The sequence below is a fragment of the Carcharodon carcharias genome, chromosome 6 (genome assembly GCF_017639515.1).
Source record: "Carcharodon carcharias isolate sCarCar2 chromosome 6, sCarCar2.pri, whole genome shotgun sequence".
Classification (NCBI taxonomy): domain Eukaryota; kingdom Metazoa; phylum Chordata; class Chondrichthyes; order Lamniformes; family Lamnidae; genus Carcharodon; species Carcharodon carcharias.
In genome coordinates this window covers 106,301,271-106,313,614 of record NC_054472.1, presented here as the reverse complement: position 1 = coordinate 106,313,614, position 12,344 = coordinate 106,301,271, and the positions used below count along the sequence as shown (strand labels likewise).

Sequence of the window (12,344 nt, the reverse complement as noted above, 5' to 3'; positions counted from 1 at the left end):
GTTACAATGAAAAGCTGTACATCCTGCAAATTTTCACAAAACGTATCAGTATATGACAAATGACAAGTTAATCTTTCAGATGGAGAACCATACAAACACCCCTTCACTTTCCTCTGACCCCCCATTCTTTCTTCCAATCTCACCTCATGCTGTTCTCTCACTATGCCCTCTCTGATCCAAATAATCAGTCCTCAGCAAAGGCCTCAGCTGTATCTCTTTATTCCTACATGTCAATAACTTTTGCATTCAATAGGATACCAAGTTCTTCCATCGCCTACACATCCATGCCTATTTGGCCATGAATTCCCCCCTCCTCCCGAGACAACAGACCCTTTCTCCAGTCTCAGAATTCTCACTTCATCTGGACATTTCCTTTTGGTCTCTTACCCTCTCTAGATCTTTTCATTACTGATTTGCACCAGCAATTCTCAATGTCAAAATCTCTGCCACCCTCATGCGCACTAACTTATTGACCTCTGAATTTGCAAAACCCTGGTCTCTAAGGTCCAGCTCCCTCACTGCCAGCACACCTACTGGCAAGAGTGGCACTGCTGCTTGGCAAATTGACATCTACTTAGAGGCTGAACACCAGCTGGCTTCTCCTTCTTCCTGCCCCTAACCCACTATCAGACATCAAACCATCATTGATCTCATCTCCTCTGGTGATCTGCTCTCCATGGTCTCCAACCTCAAAGCCTCCAAACCCCTCGCAGCTTGCTCGCCCTCCTTCCCAAGTTCCACAAACAGGACTGCTTGGTTAACTACATAGTTCAGCCTGCTCTTGGCCCTCAGAAAATACTTTTCCTATCTTGACTCTAGTTTTTCTCCCTTTGTCCAGTCTCTTTCCATGTACGATTGCGACACCTCAAATGTTTTTCACCAATTTAAAGTTTCCAGTTTCCTGACCCAGTCTCCTTTTCACCAGGAGCATGCATTCCCTCTACACCTCCAACCCCCACCAGGATGATCTGAGATTTCTCCATTTCCTCGCTGAACGGAGGCACAACCAGTTCCCATTCATCACCACCCTCCATTTGGCTGAACCTGTTACCAGCTTGAACAACTTCTTCATCAACTCCACTCACTTCCAACAATAAAGTGTTGCTATAAGAACTCATATGGATCCTTTTTGTAACATATCTGGAACATTTTGTTCCAATCCTCCTCAGGTCCCCTCCCTCACTTTTCCAGTATATCAATGATGGTATTGATGCTATTTCCTGTTCTCAATGAACAAATATGTTGTCTGTCTTCACAGCAGCAGACTATAATTATACCCCAGAAATAGAGGGTAGCCAAGGAACTAATATGAATGTAGAAGGTAAGGGAGTTAACATCAGAGAAAAAGTACTGGAGAAACACAAGGGGCTAAAACCTGACAAATCCCCAGTAACTGATGGCCTACATTCTATAGTTCTAAAACAGGGAGCTACGAAGATAGTGGATGTGGCGGTTAGATTCTAGAATGGTCTCAGCAGAATGGAAGTTAACAAATGTAACTCCATTATTCGAGAAAGGAGGGAGAGAGAAAACAGGGAGCTACACATCAGTTAGCCTGACATCAGTCATCAGGAAAATGCTAGAATCTCTTATTAAGCGGGTTTTAACAATGCACTTAGATACTCAGTATGATTAGACAAAGTCAACATGGCTTTACAATAGGGAAATCGTGATGTCGCAAATGTTAGATTCTTTTTGAGGATGTAACTGGTAGGGAAGGTAAAGGGGGACCAGTTGAAGTAGTGCACTTGGATTTCTAAAAGGAATTTGATAAAAGTGTTCCACAAAAAGATAATACACAAGATAAGGGCTCATGGAGTTGATTATAATATACAAGCATGAAAAAAAAAATACAAATTTCTGACGTGCTTGCCATTATTGGGAAACTTCTCTGCAACAATCAATTTAAATTGCAGATTCTAATTGGAACAGGGTCTGCAATAAAACTAGAGAGCCCAAAAGCTGTGGTTCAGGTTTTACTCAGGTATTTTTTAAAGAAAAAACACTATCTAGCTGTAACCCTAATGTCTACAAAAGCATCCTACATATTATTAACGACATTCAGTTTTCGACATATTGGGGTTGGAGGTAATGCAGCGCAAGTTCACCAGAACTATATCGGAGATTAAATGGCTAAATTGATCAGGGAGGCAAACAAGCTTCAAAAAATCTCTGCAAGATCTCACAGAGGGTAAGACAGCACTGAATTGAATTGCTCTTGGGTTTGCTTTTCTCAAGAGAACTGGAACTACCAAGTACAGAATTTAAGAGGTGAATTTATATTTTAAAATGCCCATGGCAAAACATACTTGCGGCCACACATCTGCATTTCCATCTATCAAGGAATTACTAATCAGCTTATTATAGTTAGTCAACCTCACTCACAATAGAAAATGTTCTTGAGGAGGCATGAGGCTCGTAGCCAGTTTCAAGGCTTCTGCATCATGTCAATCTTCATACCATTTAATGCCATGAATTAAAGCACTGGACTGTTCCTATCAGCAAAGCTTATACATACTTCAAATCTGCTCAGCAAGTTTAATTGAAACGAACTTTACAATGTCGGGAGAACTGCCCCCATGCCTGGAGGTCTTCTATTGAAATGGCTAGATCAATGCATCCCTGTGAGGTGCAAATGCCACCATCCCTCGCCAGACAGGAGATAATTAAGTAATTTCTCACATTAATCACACCTGAATGCCACACTGCTGCAAGTGACTGGGATTGACTGTACACATATAATTGCTATAATGTAACTATCCTTCAGTCAGTGCATTCTGCTGGAGAAAGTTTTTTTATTAGAAATTGCTGCAATTTCAGTCACAAGTAATGCCTGCTCAGACTTTTTAAACAGACTCTGAATCGACTTTATTTGCTGTAAAAAAAATTGTTTGCTGCAAATCCCACCACATCTTGCCCTGCCTCCAACTTGTTGGCTATCAATAGACACTAATCCTTTTGTAAGGTATATCATAAATACTTCATCTTCTAGTTAACTGTGAATTATAACTTGATAAATCTACACAGAATATTGCAGTGAACCACACAAATCACTAAGATCATAGATTCAAACTCTAGTTTGTGTTGGAATCACTGATTTTAACCAGGCATTATACTTGCCCTTAGAATTCCCAGGATAAAGGTCAAATAAATTCACCAGAGTAGCCAAGATTCCCCGACTTTATTTTGTTGGTAGGTGTCACAGGCAGTTTGCATCTTGACATGCCCTGATGCAAAGTACAAAAAAAAATGTCGGGAGTATAGAATAAAATTTTAGGATAATGCACAGCAAATTCCTGTCAAAGCTTAGTATCTAGCTACATGTATGAAGAATGGCTAGTTAAATGAAGAGGGCTGATGTATCAATGGAATCACACAGTAGTAAGGACAGAAGAAAAATGGAAAAATAAAAGCTTGCGGTTCTTCACTGATTAAATTTGTGGCGATGAAGGTAATTATACATCAACATGCAAAATGCCTGTACAACCTATCAACAAAATAAGATATGAGAATATCCTCTATGTTATAGACCAAGGGATGTTGAGGCAGCAATTTCCATCTTCATTGCATGGGGTAAGGAAATGAGAGCAGCACTGATCAAACGGCTCAACATGCAACCGGCAGGTAAGCAAGGAGTTAAAAAGGTATTTTGGGACCAAAAAGGAAAACCAAGTTTTGACTAATTGGAAACAGTTACTTTGCATCATTAAAAAGGCCACATCATGACCAATTTAACAATGCAAATTATTACAGGTATTTAAAGAAAACAGAATCAGCAATTTAAAGCAGAATTAAAGTCATTTTTTGCCTTAGTTAATATTGATGCTTTGCCAAATACTGCAAGGATTTCTTCACATTATTTCAAATAATTAACCCTTTCCAAGAGGATAAATATTAGCCATTTATGAACAATGACAATTTTCACTATTTCTCAGTTTTTAAGCTCAACTGAAAAGCAAACAATAGTCAACGACAGTACCTGCAATACACAAACTCCATTTTACTTGCTGTTGGAGACATTAAACGACAAAAATTATTAGTAAAGAAACAAGGAAGCCATTTGTAATCTATATCTGAAAACTTAAGTTACCAAAAAAGGAAGTAACTCATGTTGTGAGCTGTACTTCTCTTTCACTCTGATCAAATTTCTGCTGTCACACTTACATTGGTATGTGCATTTAATTTGAATTGATTCAAAATAGCCCATGATATTAATACAGGCTAAAATAATTGTTGATTGGAATAATCATCAAAATTCATACAAAACAGTTCATTGATTATTGCAGCTACAGTAGGACTGCCAAATTCAGACACTGAATATACATGCTTTCAAAAACTGCACTTCCACTTGTTTCAATACAGTTACTTAGCAAGTCTAACATGCAGGAGGACCTGCAATCAGTTTCTACTAAAGGTAACCAAACCAGCAGCTTTGCAATACCATCTTCCTGGTTTAATATACCTAATTCATCACTAGTCTCCATTCAGAAATCGTGCAACAGTATGTTGGCATCACAATTTTGCATTGGGCTACAATTTTTACAATCCTGACCCATTCAGTAAATAATTTTGGAACAAAGCAGCAATTTGCAAGCTGGCATTGCAAGTGACTTGCCATCGTAAGAGTTCTCTTTAATAGGCTCAAAATCGGAACTTTCGAATCATGTAAAGCCTTCACAGAGCGTTTCTCAAAGTTCCATCAAACAAGAGATCACCTACATGCTGGTCCTATTGTAGTATCACAATAAAAAGTGTTTTTTAAAAATAGGGCAAATAGTTTATTCTGAGAAGGTTACTACCGACCTGCACTAGGTGCTATCTGCACTGAGTGTTGGTTACAGAATGTACCTGTTAAAGTCTTCAGTATGTTAACAGCAAGTCCATTTTAACTAGTAACTATAAAGGGTAAAGACAAGGGGCTATCTCCATGTCTAGGTATTTACATGTCCCTATTCAACACCACACAGACCCTAGATCTGGATCATGTGCCTTCTTCCATCACTGTGGGTGGTACTGTACTCACTCCCACATTAACCCTGTATGTGCCAGACCCTTATGTTAACACCAGGTACAGTAAACCTAAAAAACCCAGCAACAGAAGATCAACAGCTTCAAACAAAAAGCTCAAACAGTTCCCCCAAAACCAAAGAATAGACCCAAATGCAAAAACAAATAGTTGCACAAGCTTGGTAACTGAATATATTGCCAGAAGTGCTGTCTTTCACATGGCATGTAAAACCGAGGCCCTGCCTGCCAGTGTGTGGAAGTGACCCCCTGGCATTTCAAAGATAAGAAGCAGCCTACAACTATTATCACATAGGATATAATCGTCACCTTTGTGAAAACCACCCAAAATCCTGGGGAAACAGAAAGGGGGTACAGACCCATGATCACAGGTCCCAATCCTATACAGAGATCCAGTTAAAAAAAGTTAGACTCAGTACTCTACATTGCTACTTTTTGCAGTGTAGTTGCTCCATTTACAAATTGGTCAACAGCATTCCTGCCCTCCTCTTGTACATTTTTCTACCTATCCTCCCAAATTTCTTCATTCTCTTTGACATTCAGTGGTTTAACATATTATTCTGGGCTAGTTTTAGACAGGGTTGATAGAGGCAACATAGAATTAGGCATGCAGACCCAAAAGTCCCAGGTTTGATTACAAGTGTTAATTGGAAAGTGTTCAGGTGGTTTGTGGCGAGAGTGCACTTCAAAATGACTTACTTTTGGCAACGTGGAATCTAATCCATATTGGCATAAATGAAAAAACTAAGTGAAGGAGAAATACATCAGATATGAAGCAGCATGTGAACACAAGCAAAAAAAATCTGAACGGTGAAACTATCAAAATCTAAGAAGCATTCACAATGTACCTTGGGAGTTGAATATGCTGGGAAACTTACCCCCGAAGTCAGAATTGATGTGAAGCTAGTATAGCTGGCAAACAGGAATTCTATTTAGGCTGATATTGGGCCTACTTTCACCTCCAAAGGCAAACGATTCCCAAAAATGAGTTTCTAAGAACTGTAGGAGCATTTCTACAGTGCCGCTACTTGTTTCACTGCAACAAAAAAAAAGTTAATTTTATTACTAACAATTACGTATCCTTTATTTCCACATATTTCTTTAGACAACAGTCATCTTAAAAATGCTGTAGGGGGGAAATGTATAACTACATACATAAATACAGCATAAACAGAGCTCTAATGGGAGATTTTAATTTTTGCAGACAGTGGGAGAAAAGGAATAGTTCAAGTTGTAAAGCCAATGAATTTTTCAAATGCATTCAGGATAATTTTCTAGAAGAAAAGGTTTAAGAACTGACAAGAAAACAGGATCCATTTCTGGGGTTAAGCAATCAATCAATGCCTTGTTTTAGCCCAATGACAGACTCGCTGAATGTGTACTTTGGATCTGTTTTTACAGTGGAGGAAGAGAACAAAATGTCAGATAGAGATCAATGTGGTTAAGTATATGGTTATTCACTTTGGTTCTGAGAAGGAAAAATCAGAATGTTTTCTTAATAGTGAAAGGCCAGAAGCTGTGGAGCGGGGGGGAAAAAAGTGTACACAAATCACCGAAAGTTAATGAGGCGGAATCATACAACGTGCAGCGTGGAAGGAGGCCATTCAGCTCATCTTGCCTGTGCTAGATCTTTGGGAGAGCTACCTAAATAGTCCCACCCACCTACCTCGCACCTGCCTCCAGTCTTCTCCAGAGCCCTATAATTTTTTCCCTTTTGAGTATTTAACTAATCAGTTTTGAAAGTTATTGAGTCTGCTTCCATCACCATTTCAGATCACCACAACTCATTAATAAGGAAAGAGTCTCATGTTGTCTCTGGCTCTTTTGCCAATCACGTTAAATCTGTTATACCAACTACTGGTTACCAACCCTTCTACTACTGGAAACAATTTATTCTTAGTTACTTTATCAAAACTCTTTATAATTTTCAATATTTCTATCAAATCTCCACCTAACCTTCCCTGCTCTAAGGCCGACCCCACTCTCTCCAGAAAAATGGAGTCTCCCATTTCTGGTCTCGTTCTAGTAAGTCTGTTCTGCACCCTCTCCAAGCTTTGGCCTCCTTCCTACAGTGTGTACTGAAAATTTAACACAATACTTCCTCCTGGGACTCAAGTGATGTTTGCTTGCATACTCTATGTCACTATTAATAAAGCCAAGATCCATTTTTTTAATTTAAAAAAGCCTTCTCTCTTACCCTGTCACCTTCAACAATTTGTGAACAGCTTCAGGTATCTGTTTTTGCATCCCCCTTAACATTGTACAATTTAGTTCACATTGCCTCTCCTCATTCTTCCTGCCAAAATATGTCACTTGTGTTAAATTTCATATGTCACCTAGTCCACCAGTTGGTTTATGTCCTTCTGAAGGGTTACTATTGTCCTCATTATTTGTTACATTACCGACTGTTGTCTCATCTGAAAACTTTTTAAAATGTGTTGTGCATACCCAAGTCATTAATATATAACCAAAAATAATCATGATTCTAATACCTGCCCCTGGGGAAAACCACTATTTACAGACTCCAGTCTGAAAAAACTATTCACCACTCTGCACTTTAGCCACTGTCCCTTTAACACCACTGACTTTCATTTTGCTAATAAGTCTATTATGTGGTGCTTCACAAAAAGTATTTTCAAAGTCGATTTAGACATCACCCGTACTGCCCACAACAACACTATTACTTCATCATAGAACTCAATTAAGTTAATCAAACAGGATAAAAAATTCTTGCTGACTTTATTCACCTATATTTTTCCCAGAAGGCCAATTAATTTTGTCCTGGATTATTGTATCTGTGTTTCCCCATTACGTATGTTAGGCTGACTGGCCGTTGTTGGTCTCTTGCCAATTTAAAAAACACAAGGGAGTCAAACCTGCAATCCTACATTCCTATGGCAACACACCATATCAAAGAGTGGTTGAAAATTGTGGCCAGATCCTCCGCAATTTCCACCCCTACTTCCCTGGGATGTGGCCCATCTGGACCAGTTAACTATTATTTGGAGAACTATCACTCTGTTAAATACCTTTATCCAGTTTTATCCTATCCAATATCATCACCAACATCTTTATTGCTACATTGACAGCATCCTCTGCCCTAGTGAAGACAGAAGCAACATACTCATTTAATACCTCTGCCCCCACATACCTCATTGTTGGTCCCCCATTACAAAAAGTAATCAAAAGGAATGCTGGCCTTTGTGTTAATGGAGGTGGAATACAAAATAAAAGGAAGTGATGCTTCAGTTGTGCGTCCTTGTTCAGACTCTACCTGGCATACTGCATTCAGCCTTGGATGTCAGGAAATATATATTAACCTTGGAGAGTTACAGCACAGAAAATGCTGACTATTAAAGAGTTAAAATATATGAGGGTATGAGGGCAGGTTACACAAATTTTGTATTCCTTGAATTTAGAAAGTTGAGGTCTCTAAAATGATGAAACTATTTCCTTTGGTGGAGAATGCAGACAAGGCACCAGAATCTTAAAATTATAGCCAGGCTATTTAGATGTGAAAATTCAGGAGGTGCTTTTTCCACAGACAGGAGAGTGGAAATCTAGATCTCAGCAAACATGAACTTACAAGTATATAGCAACCTAAACACAATAAAGCATCCCAAGGCACATCACTGGAACTATCAAACAAAATATGCAGAGTTAAATAAGGAGATATTAGAACAAGCAACAAAAATCCAAGTCAAAGAGGTAAGTTTAAGGAGTGCCTTAAAAGATGAGAGCACTAGAAAGGATTGAGGAGAGAATTCAAGTTACAAGGTGAACAATGGGTGGCTAGCCAGAGGAGCATTGTTAACTCCAGACTTGACTATTCCAAAGACAATGGCTTTGGTCTTCCCATAATTTAATTGGGGAAAATTTCTGCTCAATCAATACCAGATGTTGGACAAGAAGCAATGGCAAACCAGAGACAGCAGGAAGATCAAGGGATGGCTGTGAGGTAGAACTGGTTATCATCATACATAGAATCTGATTTGTTTTTGGTTGCTGTCAGCAAGAACCAATCACCCAAACAGCAGTGCATGCTCAGTAACTTTCAAGACTGGGATTGACCGATTTTGTTGGGCAAGAGTATCAAAAGATATGGAACAAAGGTAAACAGATTTGAGGTATATATCAGCTATGTTCCAACTGAATTAAAGAACAGGTTAAAGGAGCAAAATGGCCTATTCCGGTTCTTATGTTCAAACTTGATTGTGAATTATAGTATTCAAAGCCTATTGTAACATAGATTTAAATCTGAAATTTAGATGCTGCAATGTGGCTATTTCAAAATTCATGTGCAGTATTCAGTTTTAAGCTTGGCCGTTCAAAGAAACTGCATGTGCCAATTCCCACCCCCAATTCCATCATGATGCATTTCTAGTAAGAAATAATAACCTGCAACAGATCTAATAGATTGTAGTGCTTGAGTTATCATGGGTTACTTATGAGATAATTTATAGACTATATCCCAAGCCTCTGAAATGCATTTCCTTTAGGCAATAGATTAAAAATAGAGAAGTTAAAGCAAAATGTCTAGTGCATTTTTTGCCAGTACAGGCTACTATAATGAGATGTTTATTATTTGCAATCAGGTTTCCATAAAAATTTGATTAGAATGTGATGTATTTTTTTAAATCATGAAAAGAACACAAGGGGATAATACACACAGTATAGCAAAGTGTATATACAAGTAATAATGTATCTTCACAATAAAATATATCATCCAGTTAATTTGTCCTGATAAATCATTTCTGCTATCAAGGGTTTTTTTGAAATCTTTGGTTCTGATTTCTGGATACTCTGTATTAATGTGCATGGTGACAAAGTCTTTGGCTCAATCAACACTCCTGCGCTGTCCAAAATCTTTTAATGTATAATTCAAGTCTCATTTCCAGTATCACTTCAAATCTTATTTTCTGTAAGCTACCATTTCCTGAAGTGCGTTGGCCATTTATACCATTTTGAACAAAACCACCTTCTAGTCAGCTGCAATCTGAATACATTTTAAGCTCTTCACATCACACAAGACAAAATTACGTAGAGAACATGGCTTCATAGCAAGTAGATACAATGCGCCCTCAAAAAAGTTCAAACATACAGATCTGTTTAAAAGTTAGAAGCGCCCCCCCACCCCCCGCCATTTTATTTTCCAGATACAGGATACAAATTCAGATTCACTGCATTGTTCTTTTTCTCCTTGCATATTTCTCTCTAGCATTGTACTATTCCTCCCTCAGTATACTGATACATGGAAATAAGTTGTTCCAGTTTGGAATGGTTTTAGAGTTATAACAAGAGGAGAAAACCAAGTAACAAACTTAAGCACCACCTAAAGTCCTGGGATAAGAAGTAATTCTCTTCAGGGGGAGTGCATGGGCCAATTTTCTGAATGTGTGCCCATGATCCAGGCCTTACCTGCTGAGTGTGCACTTCAAAAAGCTGCAGGTGCACTGTCTACTAATTTCTCGGGTAGCAAATAATCGTGTCTGCCATTTTCCAATATGTGCTTCAAGCACAAGAAGCTCATGCAAGAACAAATATTGGCCCTTCAGTTTGTTTTTTCTTTTTTCCATTGCCCCTGAAGGCAAGACCTCTAGACTTGCAGCAGCTTTCTATTATCCAAGCAATCATTCTTCATGTGAGTCCTAATAATGGTTTGTTGACAAGCTATTTGACTGAAAGAGGAACAACAGTGTGTGCTGTTACCAGCAGGGTCACTAGGTAGCAATCTGAATTCCAAGCTGAGCATCCCCAATAGAATTCCCACTGAGATCAGAGAGGAACTTTCACGCCATATGCAACAGATCAGACAGGCTCTTTGCAGTCTTGTTGATCACGAAACTAGTGATCAGGAGACAGTGCAGTTTTTTAAAAAAACGGAACTAAGAAGCCAGTTGAACTATGATGTCCACACATATTTTCAGCAACATATGAATGTGAACTCAACAAACTTCAGTGAAAAAAATCTTATGTATTCCATTTATTTTTAGAAAATCACACACAAAACCTCAGTCATGCTTATACCAATAAGTGCATTTAGTTAGTGTTCGTCCTTAAAACAGTATGATTAACAGCAAATTAACCTTGCAAGGTACATGCTAGAAGTTTGGAAGCAAGTCTCAAAATCAGGTTTTTGAAAAAATGTCAGCAGCATTTCTACATAGGTCTTCAAGCTTGCCAACAACGAAGGAACAAAAAAAATGTCGATTTCCTAGTTTACCGACAAAAACAACAGAAGGCACTCTTTAAACCTTTTTTCCCCTCAAATGTTTCTTTCCAGTACTGCGTGGACAGTAAAATAAGCAAATAAGTCCCTTTAAAAGTTTAACTCCTAGGGCACCACATTTGAGAGCTCTGCCACACAAAAACAATGACGACTGCATCAGAGGCCATGGCAAATCCATTTTAAATAAAGTTTTCTGCACGATTTTAGCGAAAGGAAATTATAATACGCAACTAATAAAACAAAACCTTATCACCAGATAAGATCAAATACAGAAAGCAGCTGATTATGGGACAATTTGAAATAAGTGGAAGAGCTGGTCAGTGGAGAGAGATTACTGGGCTCTGGTTATCAGTCTGAAGCATTGTGCAGCAAACCAGACAAAAGGAGCCTGTGAGTCTGCTCCTCACACTCTCAACAGCCGCTTCCGAGTCCGCAGGCCCCGCGCTCCAGGCCCGGGCCCAAACTGCGAAGCGCCGGCCGCCCGCCGAGCTCGGACACAAAGCAGCAGGGGGGGCCAGCCGGCCCGGCGGCGGACCAGTATTTTCCGGCCCTAGGCCACTGGCTCACTTTCTCAGTCCCATGGTCCAGGCGAACTCATCGCGTCGACTCCAGCGTCAGCCGGACCCCAGGATCAGAACCCTGAGAGCGACCGGCAAAGCGGCTGCTCCCCTCGACAGCACCTGAATAAACCGAGCCGGAGACACACCGTGTGAACGGAGCTGTATCAGGATGAAAACAATGCGCAGCTGCTGCTCCCCCAACCCCCCGCTCTCTCTCTCTCTCTCTCCACCGCTGCTCTTCCTGAACTCAGACTCCAACAGCTGAGGATGTAAACACTGCATCACGTGACACTCCCCGCGCCAAGCACCGCCCCCTTCCCCCAGCACTGGAACTGCACAGATCCAGCACTGGCTCTGCACGGACCCGCCGCTAGTCACAGAACTGGCGCTGCATGGATCCGCCACTGGTCACAGCATTGGCACTGCACAGACCCACCACTGATCAGAGGACTGGCATTACACAAATCCGCAGTTGATCACAGCGCTAGCACTGCACAGACCCGCTGCTGATCACAGCACTGGCACAACTC

General features: G+C 39.9%; 1 protein-coding gene across 8 annotated transcripts in view; it reads right to left on the bottom strand.

The window, feature by feature from the left end:
• The window catches only part of pcmtd1 (protein-L-isoaspartate (D-aspartate) O-methyltransferase domain containing 1), an 84,167-nt gene extending 72,071 nt beyond the window's left edge, over positions 1-12,096 (bottom strand). The window contains exons 1-4 of one of the 8 annotated variants that reach the window (XM_041189542.1): positions 11,822-12,066; positions 5,904-6,061; positions 5,725-5,769; positions 3,158-3,227 (exon numbers count right to left, since the gene is read on the bottom strand). The gene's annotated coding sequence lies outside the window, so the exon portion shown is untranslated. Of the gene's footprint in view, positions 1-3,157; positions 3,228-5,724; positions 5,770-5,873; positions 6,062-11,821 lie in introns of all 8 variants that reach the window. The other 7 variants (XM_041189541.1, XM_041189540.1, XM_041189539.1 and 4 more) reach the window with 7 other exon arrangements.
• Between the last annotated feature and the right edge of the window lie 248 nt (positions 12,097-12,344).